Source organism: Zingiber officinale, chromosome 5A (genome assembly GCF_018446385.1).
Source record: "Zingiber officinale cultivar Zhangliang chromosome 5A, Zo_v1.1, whole genome shotgun sequence".
Lineage (NCBI taxonomy): Eukaryota > Viridiplantae > Streptophyta > Magnoliopsida > Zingiberales > Zingiberaceae > Zingiber > Zingiber officinale.
In genome coordinates this window covers 145,865,181-145,876,979 of record NC_055994.1, presented here as the reverse complement: position 1 = coordinate 145,876,979, position 11,799 = coordinate 145,865,181, and positions in this window count along the sequence as shown.

Here is an 11,799-nt window from a genome sequence, read left to right as displayed (position 1 = left end):
ATGATCAAACTTTGGGAAACGAATCATTTAAAGTTGAATAAGATATGAGACAACCATTTCTGAAAATCAATTTAGTTTGATACCTAGAATATCAACTATAGTTATTTAATTAATAAGATAACAAATAAAAATTAGAGATAAGAAGCTTTTATCGATATAGAAAAAGTGGGACGCAGTCCGCCCCTGAAACAGAAGTTACCCCATCCACTTCAACGGAAGTTGAGGTGGACCTTGTTTCCTCTGCCCCAGCCGAGCTGGGGGTCCCCCATGTCGGGGATCCCCCACTGGAAGTTCGGCGAAAACATCAAAGAGACTCCAGCCTTCCGCTGACCCAAGAGGGCGGACCACAGGCGCCGATCGGGTTAGCTTCGCCAGATCGCACGCCGTCGCAGATCGGGACTCCAGTGGCCTCGCCCATCGCACATCCCTCTGGTTCTCCTCCACGAACTCGTTGTCGCTTACGACGGTTGGGCGAAACCTCTACCATAGGGGATGTTGGTGCAATATCCCTCAGGTCAAGGTTGACCTGGGTAACCAAGCTGAGTCTTGGTTTGGGTTTAGATGTTTGACAATAAGATATTGATTGAAGAAGAGTCAAGTAGGTCAAGGATTGACTGGATACTTGACTGGGAAGTCCTAACTGGGATGTTGGGCAAAGTGAAAGTCCTAGTGAGTGAAGCTAGGCAGATGGAAATCCTGGTGAGTGAAGCCAGGTGAAAGTCCTAGTGAGTGAAGCTAGGCAGATGGAAAACCCTAGTGAGTGAAGCTAGGTGAAAGTCCTGGTGAGTGAAGCCGCAAGGAAAATCGAGATGGATCAAGGATGATCGGGACATCTGGTCTTGGGAAGTCCAAGTAGGTCGAAGGATTTTTGGATACTTGGCATGAAAGAAAAAGTCAAGTAGAGTCGAAGGATTGACGGGACACTTGGTAAGGGAGTCCTAGCAGTCAAGGGGTGACTAGATGCTGGGCATGACATACCAACAGGTCAAGGACCGGATGTTGGTTTGGAGGTTTGAGACTTGGTTTGGACAAAATCAAGTCTTGGATCGTCCGTGGATCGATCCGAACTCTGATCGTCGGATCGATCGGACCTATCCGACGAGCTCAGATCGATCCGTGGATCGATCGAGTCCCAATCGATCGGTGGATCGATTGGGGCTGCTGCCGCGCGATAAGCTGGATCGATCCGTGGATCGATCCGAGGCAGTCTAGGCGCTGGATCGATCCGTGGATCGATCCAAAGCCTCCGATCAGTGGGAACATTCGAATCGATCGGGATCCGGCCGTTGGCGTCGTTTATAGGCTGCGAGTTGATGGCGGCATCCCTTCTTGATTCACTCGGGCTCTGCCAACTCCTCCGGCGCTCCAAGCTCGGATCGCGGATTCTTGAAGGATCTTGGAAGCTCTCCAAGTCAAGAGGCGGATCAAAGAAGAAGCTAGGGTTGGGGTTTTGTACTCATTTGTAAGCTTGTATTTCTTGTATCCTTTTCCTCTCTTCTTTGAGTCTTGTAGGGCTTCTCCGCCCTCGGTAGTTACTAGAAAGAGTGTTTTCATAGTGGAGGTGCGTGCGTGGTGTGGATCCTGGATTAGTCACCTCTTGTGAGGTGGATACCAAATAAACCAGCCGTGTTAGCGTTGTTGTATTTGTTTGTATTTTCATTGCACATCTTTGAAGGAACAAGCGAGGCAAGCGGCCAGCAATTCACCCCCTCTGCTACTTTTGGTCCCTAGAGGTCCTCGGGCAAAGTGCGGTAGAGGCCGACCACCCAGACCCTCAGACTACCCTCGATTTCCATCGGAGGAATATTCTTGTCCATGATCGGCCATCAAGCCCGTTACATGAAAAAACCATACCAGGGTTCTTCAAGACTCTTGAGGATGCCCAGTTCAAGTGGCCCTCATGGCGCCCTAGCGACTCGGCGATAACAACATCGTGAGCCACTCGGGTAAATTCATTTTCTTTACATGCTATGCTCTTGTCAGGTTCCTCATTTATTATCCTTCTGTTGGTGAGCAAATCGCCACTAGCCATCGGCTGCCAGTGGAGGATCTCTGGAGAAACTCAGTGTCGGGGGTCCATCGGCGGGGAGAAACAAGCCAGCGAGGCCGAATAGAAGAAGCATGAGCACATCTCTGGTGGCTCGGCTGGGGCCAAATTAAGCCTGAGCGGATGCCAAGCGCTCTTTGCCGGAAGCGGCGATAGCTGATGGGATGAGAAGTAGATGTCGTGCGCTAGATCAGCGATCCAAGGATCGAGGCCGGTGAGCAGGGCGGGAAATAGTTGGCGAGCACAAAGGCTGAAATGGACTTGAAGGCGGTCAAGATTCCTTAGCGCTTCGTGATTTCGAGAAAATATAAGGAGGGAGAAGAGCACGCCTAGTAGCGGTAGCCAAGACTACCTCCGCTCCGGGCGATTCGGCGCAAAATTGGTGACAGCGTCTCATCAACCTTCGTAGAAGTGATCAAGGTCACCGTGGCGTGCTTGAAGAAGGGTGGCCACCTTCCTGCGGAATGCACATTCCGCCTCATTGGCGGCCATGATTGGCGATATCCGGATGCCTTTTTCAATTTTGAGGACCGGGTAGGCGAGTTCTTCCAAGTTCTTCTTGTATTTCATCTTCGGCGGATGTAAAATTTTATGCGTCTTGTTCGGCTAATTGTATTCCTTTGCTTCCATTTTTGTCGGTCCTTTATTGCCCTCTTACATATACATTTGGTGCTCATTTGTAGAGTCGGTTAAGCTCGTGTCTCCCACTAGACAACCGTCGGGTTAATCAATTAACTCGTTTTCCTCAAAATCGTTTAGCGGCAGCTATCTGTTTGCATTGATGAATGAAGTATTTAACAAACCAACTGGAAGTCGGACTTAAACAATTTAGTTTTTGCGAATGCTCGTTGCGCGGATGTTTAGACAATCGGTATGGTTCTCGATTACAACAGCGGACTCGGCGGTCTTCCGCTCGGGGATTTATAGGCAGCTCGTCTCTCGATATTTAGTCGGTGCTTTCGTGGTAGCGGATATTATAGCGGTCGGTAGCGGCTCTCGATTTTACGGCGAGGATCGTCGGTATCGGTATGATATTTATAGCGGTCGGTATGACTCTCGATTTTTAACAGACGGGGCTCGTCGATCTCCGCTCGGAGGGTTTATAGGCCAGCTCGTCTCTTGATATTTAACAGCGGAGCTCGTCGGCGCGGATATTATAGCGGTCGGTGTGACTCTCGATTTTAACGGCAGGGCTCGTCGATCTCACTTCGGAGGGTTTATAGGCCGGCTCGTCTCGATCTTTAAGATGGAGCTCGTCGGCGCGGATATTTATAGCCGGTCGGCTCGATTTTTAACAGCGGGGCTCGTCGATCTTCCCTCGAGGTTTTATGAGCGGCTCGTCTCTCGATATTTAGCGTCGGTGCTCGCGGCGCGGATATTATAGCGGTGGTGCGGCTCTCGATTTTAGCAGGCTCGTCGATCTTCCTCGGGGGTTTATGAGCCTTGTCTCGATATTGCCAGGCTCGTCGGTAGCGGATATTATAGCGGTCATCGGTGACTCGATTACAGCAAGGCTCGTCGGTCTCCCTTTCGGAGGGTTTATAGGCGGCTCGTCTCGATATTTAACAGGAGCTCGTCGGCGGATATTATAGCGGTCGGTAGCGGCTCTCGATTTTCTGACGGGGCTCGTCGGTATCGTATGAGATATTTATAGCGGTCGGTAGCGACTCTCTCGATTTTAACGGCGGGCTCGTCGATCTCCTTTCGGAGGGTTTATAGGCGCGCTCGTCTCGATCTTCTTGGCCGGGCTGTCGGTGCGGATATTATAGCGGTCGGCGTGGCTCTCGATTTTAACAGCGGGGCTATTCGATCTTCGCTCGGGGATTTATAGGCGTCGGCTCGTCTCTCGATATTTAACGTCGGTGCTCGGCGGCGCGGATATTATAGCGGTCGTATGGCTCTCAGTACAACGAGGGCTCATCGGTCTTCCGCTCGGAATTTATAGGCGTCTCTCTGATATTTCGTCGGTGCTCGGCAGTAGCGGATATTATAGCGGTGGCGTGACTCGATTTTAACGGCGGGGCTCGTCGGTATCGGTATGGATATTTATAGCCGGTCGGCCTTGACTCGATTACGACAGCGGGGCTCGTCGATCACCCTTCGGAGGGTTTATAGGCGGCTCGCTCGTCTCGATCTTTAACAGCGGAGCTCGTGGTAGCGGATATTTATAGCCCGGTCGGGCGGCTCTCGATTTTTAACGGGGCTCGTCGATCTTCCGCTAGGATTTATAGAGGCCGGCTCGTCTCTCGATATTTACGTCGGTGCTCGGCGGGCTATTTATAGCAGGTCGGCGCGGCTCTCGATTTTAACGGCGAGGCTCGTCGATCTTCCGCTCGGGGGTTTATAGGCAGGCTCGTCTCGATATTTCGGCGGGGCTCGTCGTCGATATTTATAGCCGGTCGGTAGCGGCTCTCGATTTTTAGCAGCGGGGCTCGTCGATCTTCCGCTCGAGGATTTATAGGCGTCGGCTCGTCTCGATATTTAACGGCGGGGCTCGTCGATCTCCCTTTCGGAGGGTTTATAGGCAGCTCGTCTCTTGATATTTTGACGAGGCTAATCGTAGCGGATATTTAAGCGGTCGTGCGGCTCTCGATTACAACGACGGGGCTCGTCGATCTCCCTTCGGAGGGTTTATAGGCCGGCTCGTCTCGATCTTTTGATGGAGCTCGTCGGTAGCGGATATTTATAGCCGTCGGTAGCGGCTCTCGATTTTAGCGACGGGCTCGTCGATCTTCCTTCGAGGATTTATAGGCGCGGCTCGTCTCTCGATATTTGCGTCGGTGCTCGTGGTAGCGGATATTATAGTCGGTCGGTGCGGCTCTCGATTTTAACGGCGGGCTCGTCGATCTTCCTTCGGGGGTTTATAGGCGGCTTGTCTCTCGATATTTAAGCGGGCTCGTGGTATATTATAGCGGTCGGCGCGGCTCTCGATTTTAACAGCAGGCTCGTCGGTCTCCCTTTCGGAGGGTTTATAGGCAAGCTCGTCTCGATATTTAGCAGCGGAGCTCGTCGGCGCGGATATTTATAGCGGTCGGTGCGGCTCTCGATTTTTAACGACGGGCTCTCGTCGGTATCGGCGTGGATATTTATAGCCGGTCGGTAGCGACTCTCGATTTTTAACGGCCAGGGCTCGTCGATCTCCCTTCGGAGGGTTTATAGAAGCCGGCTCGTCTCGATCTTTAACGGCGGGCTCGTCGGCGCGGATATTTATAGCTGGTCGGCGCGGCTCTCGATTTTTACGTCGGCGCGGATATTTATAGCGGTCGGCGTGGCTCTCGATTGTCGCCTATTCGATCTCGAGGATTTATGGCGTCGGCTCGTCTCTCGATATTTAGCGTCGGTGCTCGTGACGGATATTATAGCCGGTCGGTAGCGGCTCGATTTTAACGGCGAGGGCTCGTCGGTCTTCCTTCGAGGATTTATAGGCCGGCTCGTCTCTCGATATTTAACGTCGGTGCTCGGCGGCGCGGATATTATAGCGGTCGGTAGCGGCTCTCGATTTTTAACGGAGGCTCGTCGGTATCGGCATGGATATTTATAGCCGTCGGTGCGACTCTCAATTTTAATAGCGGGGCTCGTCGATCTCCTTCGGAGGGTTTATAGGCAGGCTCGTCTCTCGATCTTTGCAGCCGGAGCTCGTCGGTAGCGGATATTTATAGCGGTCGGCGCTGCTCGATTTTTGACAGGGGCTCGTCGATCTTACCTTTCGAGGGATTTATAGGCCGGCTCGTCTCTCGATATTGCGTCGGTGCTCGGTAGCGGATATTATAGCGGTCGGTAGCTCTCGATTTTAACGGCGGGGCTCGTCGATCTTCCTTCGGGGTTTATGAGGCTCGTCTCGATATTTAACGGCGGGGCTCGTGGTAGCGGATATTATAGCGGTCGGTAGCGGCTCTCGATTTTAACGGCGGGGCTCGTCGATCTTCCTTCGAGGTTTATAGCGTCGGCTCGTCTCGATATTTAACGTCGGTGCTCGTGGCGGATATTATAGCGGTCGGTAGCGACTCTCGATTTTAATGGCGGGGCTCGTCGGTCTTCGCTCGAGATTTATAGGCGCGGCTCTCTCGATATTACGTCGATGCTCGGCGCGGATATTATAGCCGTGGTAGCGACTCTTGATTTTAATGGCGAGGCTCGTCGATATTAGCGGATATTTATAGCGGTCGGTCGCTCTCGGTTTAACGTCTGGGCTAGGCGACCTTCAAGGCTAACTCCTTACGGTCGGCGACCTTGGCCTTCATAACTCATCTCGTGCTTGAACTATTTTATGCGGCGAAGCGGCGGGTCATCGCCCTTTCCTCGGCTTGGAGAGCGTACTCTGGCCGAGCGGCTCGGGTTTGCCGTAGAGCACCTTGGCTCGACCAATATACCTCCGTCCGAGCGTGCGGGGCCTTCGTTCCTCGTTGACGGTGCCATATATTTGTTCTCTTGATTCTTCATTTCGCATTTCCGGTATTGGTCGAAAAAAAGTACAGGATGATTCGGTGGTACTCCTTTCATCCCGGATAAAAGTGGAGGTGGTTCGCGCTCACGGCCTAATAGCCATGACCGTCTTCATCCTCAAATAATATGCACCGGCGGAGTTTTCGGTGATTTTGAAGGACACCTTGCAGACTTCAAGTTCTGGCGTCGCATGACCGGTTTGACTTTTCGAACAAGGTCAGGCACAGAATGATCGGGAATGATCGCGGTTGTAGTTTTGCTTCATTCGTTGGCGGTATGCCATCGGCCGAGCGGATGCCTTGGCTCGCTCCTCGTCAATCAAATCCAGCTCCATGTTCCTCCGATCGGCGTTGCCTTCGTACAATTGGACCGACGGACCGGACTGTGACTTCAACTGGAATGACTACTTAGCCGTACACGGATGAAAAGGTGTGGCGCGTTGCTTCCAGTCGTCCGGATGGCCCATAAAGCATGGCACTTCATCCGTAGCTCCCCCGTGGTCGAGCAGTGCGTAGAATCGGAGGATTTCCGGTTGGCTACTTGACGGCCGTTGCTTTGGGGATATGCCACGGACGTGAAGTGTTGCTCGATCGTAGCTTTTGCAATCTTCTAGCACCTTCCTGTGATGCGCCCATTGTCGGAAACCAAGCGAGGGATACCGAACCTCTGAGATGATGTGTTGCGGATGAATTTTTGACCATCCGCTCGGTGATCTGGCTAGTGGCTCGGCCTCCACCCACTTGGAAAATAGTCGACCGCCACCAGTAGAAATTTCCTTTGCGGTCGCCATCGGAGAATGGACCCACAATATCCATTCCCCATTGATCGAACGGACATGAAGCGGCTGATGTCTTCATCTCCTCTGCGGGTCGGTGCGAGAAGTTGTGATACTCCGGCATGAGAGGCACGTGGATCTTGTCCGAGCGGCGTCCATTTGTAAGGTTGGCCAAAATATCCAGCTAAAATCTTCTTGGCTAGTGATCGTCCTGGATGTCCTCCACACGATCCTTGATGTACCTCTTGGAGGATGTAAGCCGAGTCTAGAGCTCACACACTTCAACAGAGGAGCGAGAAAGCCTTCTTGTAGAGCTGATCGCCGATGAGTGTGAACCGGCCCTCCTCCTGGCGGTGGGCTTCTTCGATCGGCGAGTGGTGCCGCGCAAAAACTCTATGATGGGTGTCCTCGAGTCGGAAATCCGAGGCCTTCCATCCGGTCAACATGTGCCACCAAAGATACTTGTTATTGGCTTCGGGATAATGGCCGGCGTCATAGAACTTGCTAGTTTGGCCAACTCATCGGCTGCTGGTTCTCCGTTGGGGAATCTTACGGATAAGAACCTCATGGAAATTAGCTTTAAGTTTTCAAAGGCCTCGGCATAGAGTTTAAGCCAAAATCATTGATTTCAAGGTGCAGATAGTTCTAGCGACCAACTGTGAATCTGAATAAAGTGTCACCTGACCGGCTCCCACCGTGTTGCCTGTAATCCGGCTATGAGGGCCTCATACTACGCTTCATTGTTGGTAGCTTTATAATCCAGGTAGGACGGATAAGTGCATATTTTCTTCTTGAGGTGAGAGCGCAATATTCCAATCCCTTGTAGGGTGGAAGACCCATCCACATATATTCTCCACGAGCTTAGGCTCGGCTTTTGCTCGGTCACAAAGTCGCCAGGAATGCGCTTTGATCGGCGGGTGGTATTGGATGTCAAATTCACTTGGTTACGCCGTCCATTTGATGAGCAGTCCAGGACCACGGATTTATGACACCCTTCTAGCGGGTGTTCGTCCGAACAATGATGGTGTGAGCCAAGAAATATGGTCGAAGGCGTCGAGCGGCTAGAACTAAAGCAAAGGCCAACTTCTCGAGCCGGTGTAGCAGATTCAACATCTTTTAAATATGGCTCAGAAAATACACTGCTCTTATGGCTTCGCCCTCACAAATCTTGAGCCTCTGACATGCTCGGTTGACGGGTAAATATAAAGTGGCTCACCCCGATCGGCTTGGCAAGTATAGGCAGAGAATTAAGATATGTCTTCAATTCTTGAATGCTCGATCACATTCTTCATCCCATTGGAACTTAGTAGCCTTGCGTAGGATCTTGAAGAATGGCAGGCTCGGCGGTTTTGGAGATGAATCTGGACAAAGCGGTTATCCGACCGGTCAACCGTACACTTCCCTTGTATTTCTTGGAGGCGCATGTCTTGCGGAGCTTTCACCTTCTTGGGATTGGCTTGATACCCGCTTGGTCACTATGTACCCCAAGAAACCTCCTTTTGCTCGAACAAGCACTTTTGGGGATTTAGCTTGACTCATATTTGCGAAGCGTTCGGAAGGTTTCTTCCATGTCCTTGAAGAGATCGGCTCGGGCGGACTTGATAAGAATGTCGTCCACATAAACTTCCAGATTCCGCTCTGCTCACAGAACACTTTATTCATCAAGCGTTGATAGGTGGCCCCGGCATTCTTCAATCGAGCGGCATCACATTGTAGCAATATGTCTTGTCGGTAATGAAGCTTACTTTTCTTGATCTTCCGGCACTTGATGATAGCCTTGGTAGGCGTCAAGCATACAAATTAATTCGCAGCAGACCGTAGAATCCACCCAGGGCAGGGGATAAAATCTTTGGGGCATGCTTTGTTTAAGTCCAGTCGTCTGAGACTCTCCACTTGCCTGGCTTGAGACTAATACATTAGCCGGCTCGGGAGGCGCACTTGGCGTATATGGTAGGCCTCGAGTTCTCTACTTCCGGGATGATTGCATTCACCTGCACTGAAATCCTTTTCCTCTGCTTCCTTTGGACGAGCGTCCGTCGGACATGCAACTCATGCTTGCGCTATGCTTGGGAAATTCGGGCAACTCATGTGTCGACAGACGAAGACATCATGATTTCGTTGGAGGCATTGGATCGGCTCCTCCTTCGCTCCTCCTCCGGATCGAGGCAATAAAGGTCGTGTTATCCGATCGGGTCGGATGGATCTGAACTTCCTCCTTTTCATCATAAATTAAGCAGGAGGTTTCTCGGTTATGGCGTGCACCTCGATCCGAGGCGATCACACGAAAAGAACTTTGGATTCCAACACCATATCTAGCACTCCTTTCCAATACTATCCTCCGTATCTCCGCTTTACGTTTCCCAGGAAATTTAATCAACGTGCAACGTTATATGATGAGAGTCCACCTGTCCTTTGCTCATTGGTCCTCCGAGCGGCTCTTCTCCCGATGAGATAGCAGTAGTTTGTCCATGATTATTCGTTTAAAAGAGGTCCGGCAATTCATAATATTTGCCTCTCATTTATCCTTGATGAACTTCTTGAATATAATGTTAGCGAGTCCCTTGTCAACAAATATGCGGTGAATAGTGTAATTTGCTATTACCGCTTTGATGAGCAGCGCGTCGTCGTGGGGCACTTCTACTCCTTCTAAGTCTCCGGGCCCGAAAGTGATTTCTGGTCCACTGCCCTCTCTGGCTACAACCGCGTGGATGTATGGGCGCCCGCCTTTCCGGCTCGGTTGGAGTCTCCTTGGTCGGGCCACCGGCAATAACGTTGATCTCGCCTCGCAATATTGCTTCTATTCCCGAGCGGACGGTCGGGACCGTTCTCTGGACGCCCGTCGATTCTCCTGTTGGAGATCGGTGCCGATCAGGCGTCTGTTGATGTCGCCTCTCGGTGCGGGTCGGTCGACTTCATGGGTCCTTTGTCTCCAGTCGATGGGAGGAGACCGTTGACATTCTGGGACAGGATTAGCCACGAAGGAAGACTTGACAATCCCTTGTGTTATGCGTATCCGTCCGGTGGAAGGAGCAGAACATAGGGGTCCATCTCTTCTTTGGCTTGGGCGGGGCGGCAGCTACCTCTTATGGTATGGGGGGATCGGTTGCTTCAGCCCTCGGTCCTCTTGGCGGTTGATGGCCAAGGGTCTCCTCGGCGGAGGAGCCCGTTCGGTTGGTGTTTCTTTCTTCACAGGCTGCGCTTCCTCCACGTTGATATATTCATTGGCCGTGCAACATATGATCATAATCTTGGGGCGGCTTTCGGATGAGCGACCGGAAGAAGTCCCCGTCCACAAGGCCTTGCGTGAAGGCATTCATCATCGTCTCGATGTGGCCGTTGGAATATCCATCGCCACTTGGTTGAATCATTGGATGTAAGCTCGAGCGATTCTCGGCTCTTCTTGATGGCGAACAAACTCTTGTCTTTTGATAATGCCGACTTTGGCGAAGTGGTGGAGGAAGGTTGTGAAAGTCCTTGAGCTAGTGATGGATCCGTCCGGAGTCATCAAACCACCGTTGAGCCGATCCCGAGAGAGTTGTAAGAAAGACTCGGCACTTTACTCCATCTGTATATTGATGGAGCGTAACTGTGTTATCGAACTTACCCAGATGATCATCCGGGTTTGTTGTTCCATTGTACTCGCCGATCGCGGGGGGCGCGTAATGTTTAGGCAGAGGGTCTCGTAGAATAGCCTCCGAAAATTGGCGATTAATCCGCTCGGGAGATAAGTCTGCTCGGGGAGCTTTCCCCTTTCTGGCGTCTCGTCTAGGCATTTCGTCGGAAGAAGATCCTCTATCTCTCCGAGCTGGTACAGCTTCAGGGGTGTGGAATAAGGCCCGATGGAATGCAACGGTGGCTTGAGGTGCTTCCGCTCGGCCACCCGATGCAGATGTTGCTTGTTGCTCCGGCCGCTCGGCGGCTGCTTTCTGTTTTAGCTCCATAAGTTTGGCGGCCCTCATCTCGACCAGAGCGTCGAGTTCTTCCGTCGAAAGCGTCACCGTGTGTTGTCGTCCAGCCTCGTCCATTGTTCCCTTTCGGATGCAGGTGCGTTCCCACAGACGGCGCCAAATTGATCCTGTCCGAACCAGGGGTCAACGAACGCTGGGGACGTGGCGCTCCCTGCTGAATCCTCGAGTGCTCCGGCGAACCTGCAACAAAACCGAGCCGGGAGGGGTGTCCCGGCGACGGCCCTCCGACGCTCAAGTCAGGCGAGGGAATAGATGAAGGAAGTGGCTCAAAGATGAAGACTCGTGTACCTCTGGTTGAAGAAGTGGAGGCCTTATATAGACTTCTGAGGAGGCTGATGTACATATACCGAGGCATACACACGTGTCCTCAACCCATACCCAGTATGGGCTTGTCAGAGGAGCTTGGCTGACTCCTTACTGCTACAGTATGAGCACGTCTTTGATGGGACAGTGAGCATGTCTTTGATGGGACAGTGAGCCCATGTCCTTGATGGGGCAGTGAGCCCATGTCCTAGGATCCTACATATCATCTGCTTTCAGAAGATGTTCCTATCCTTGCCTTTTCT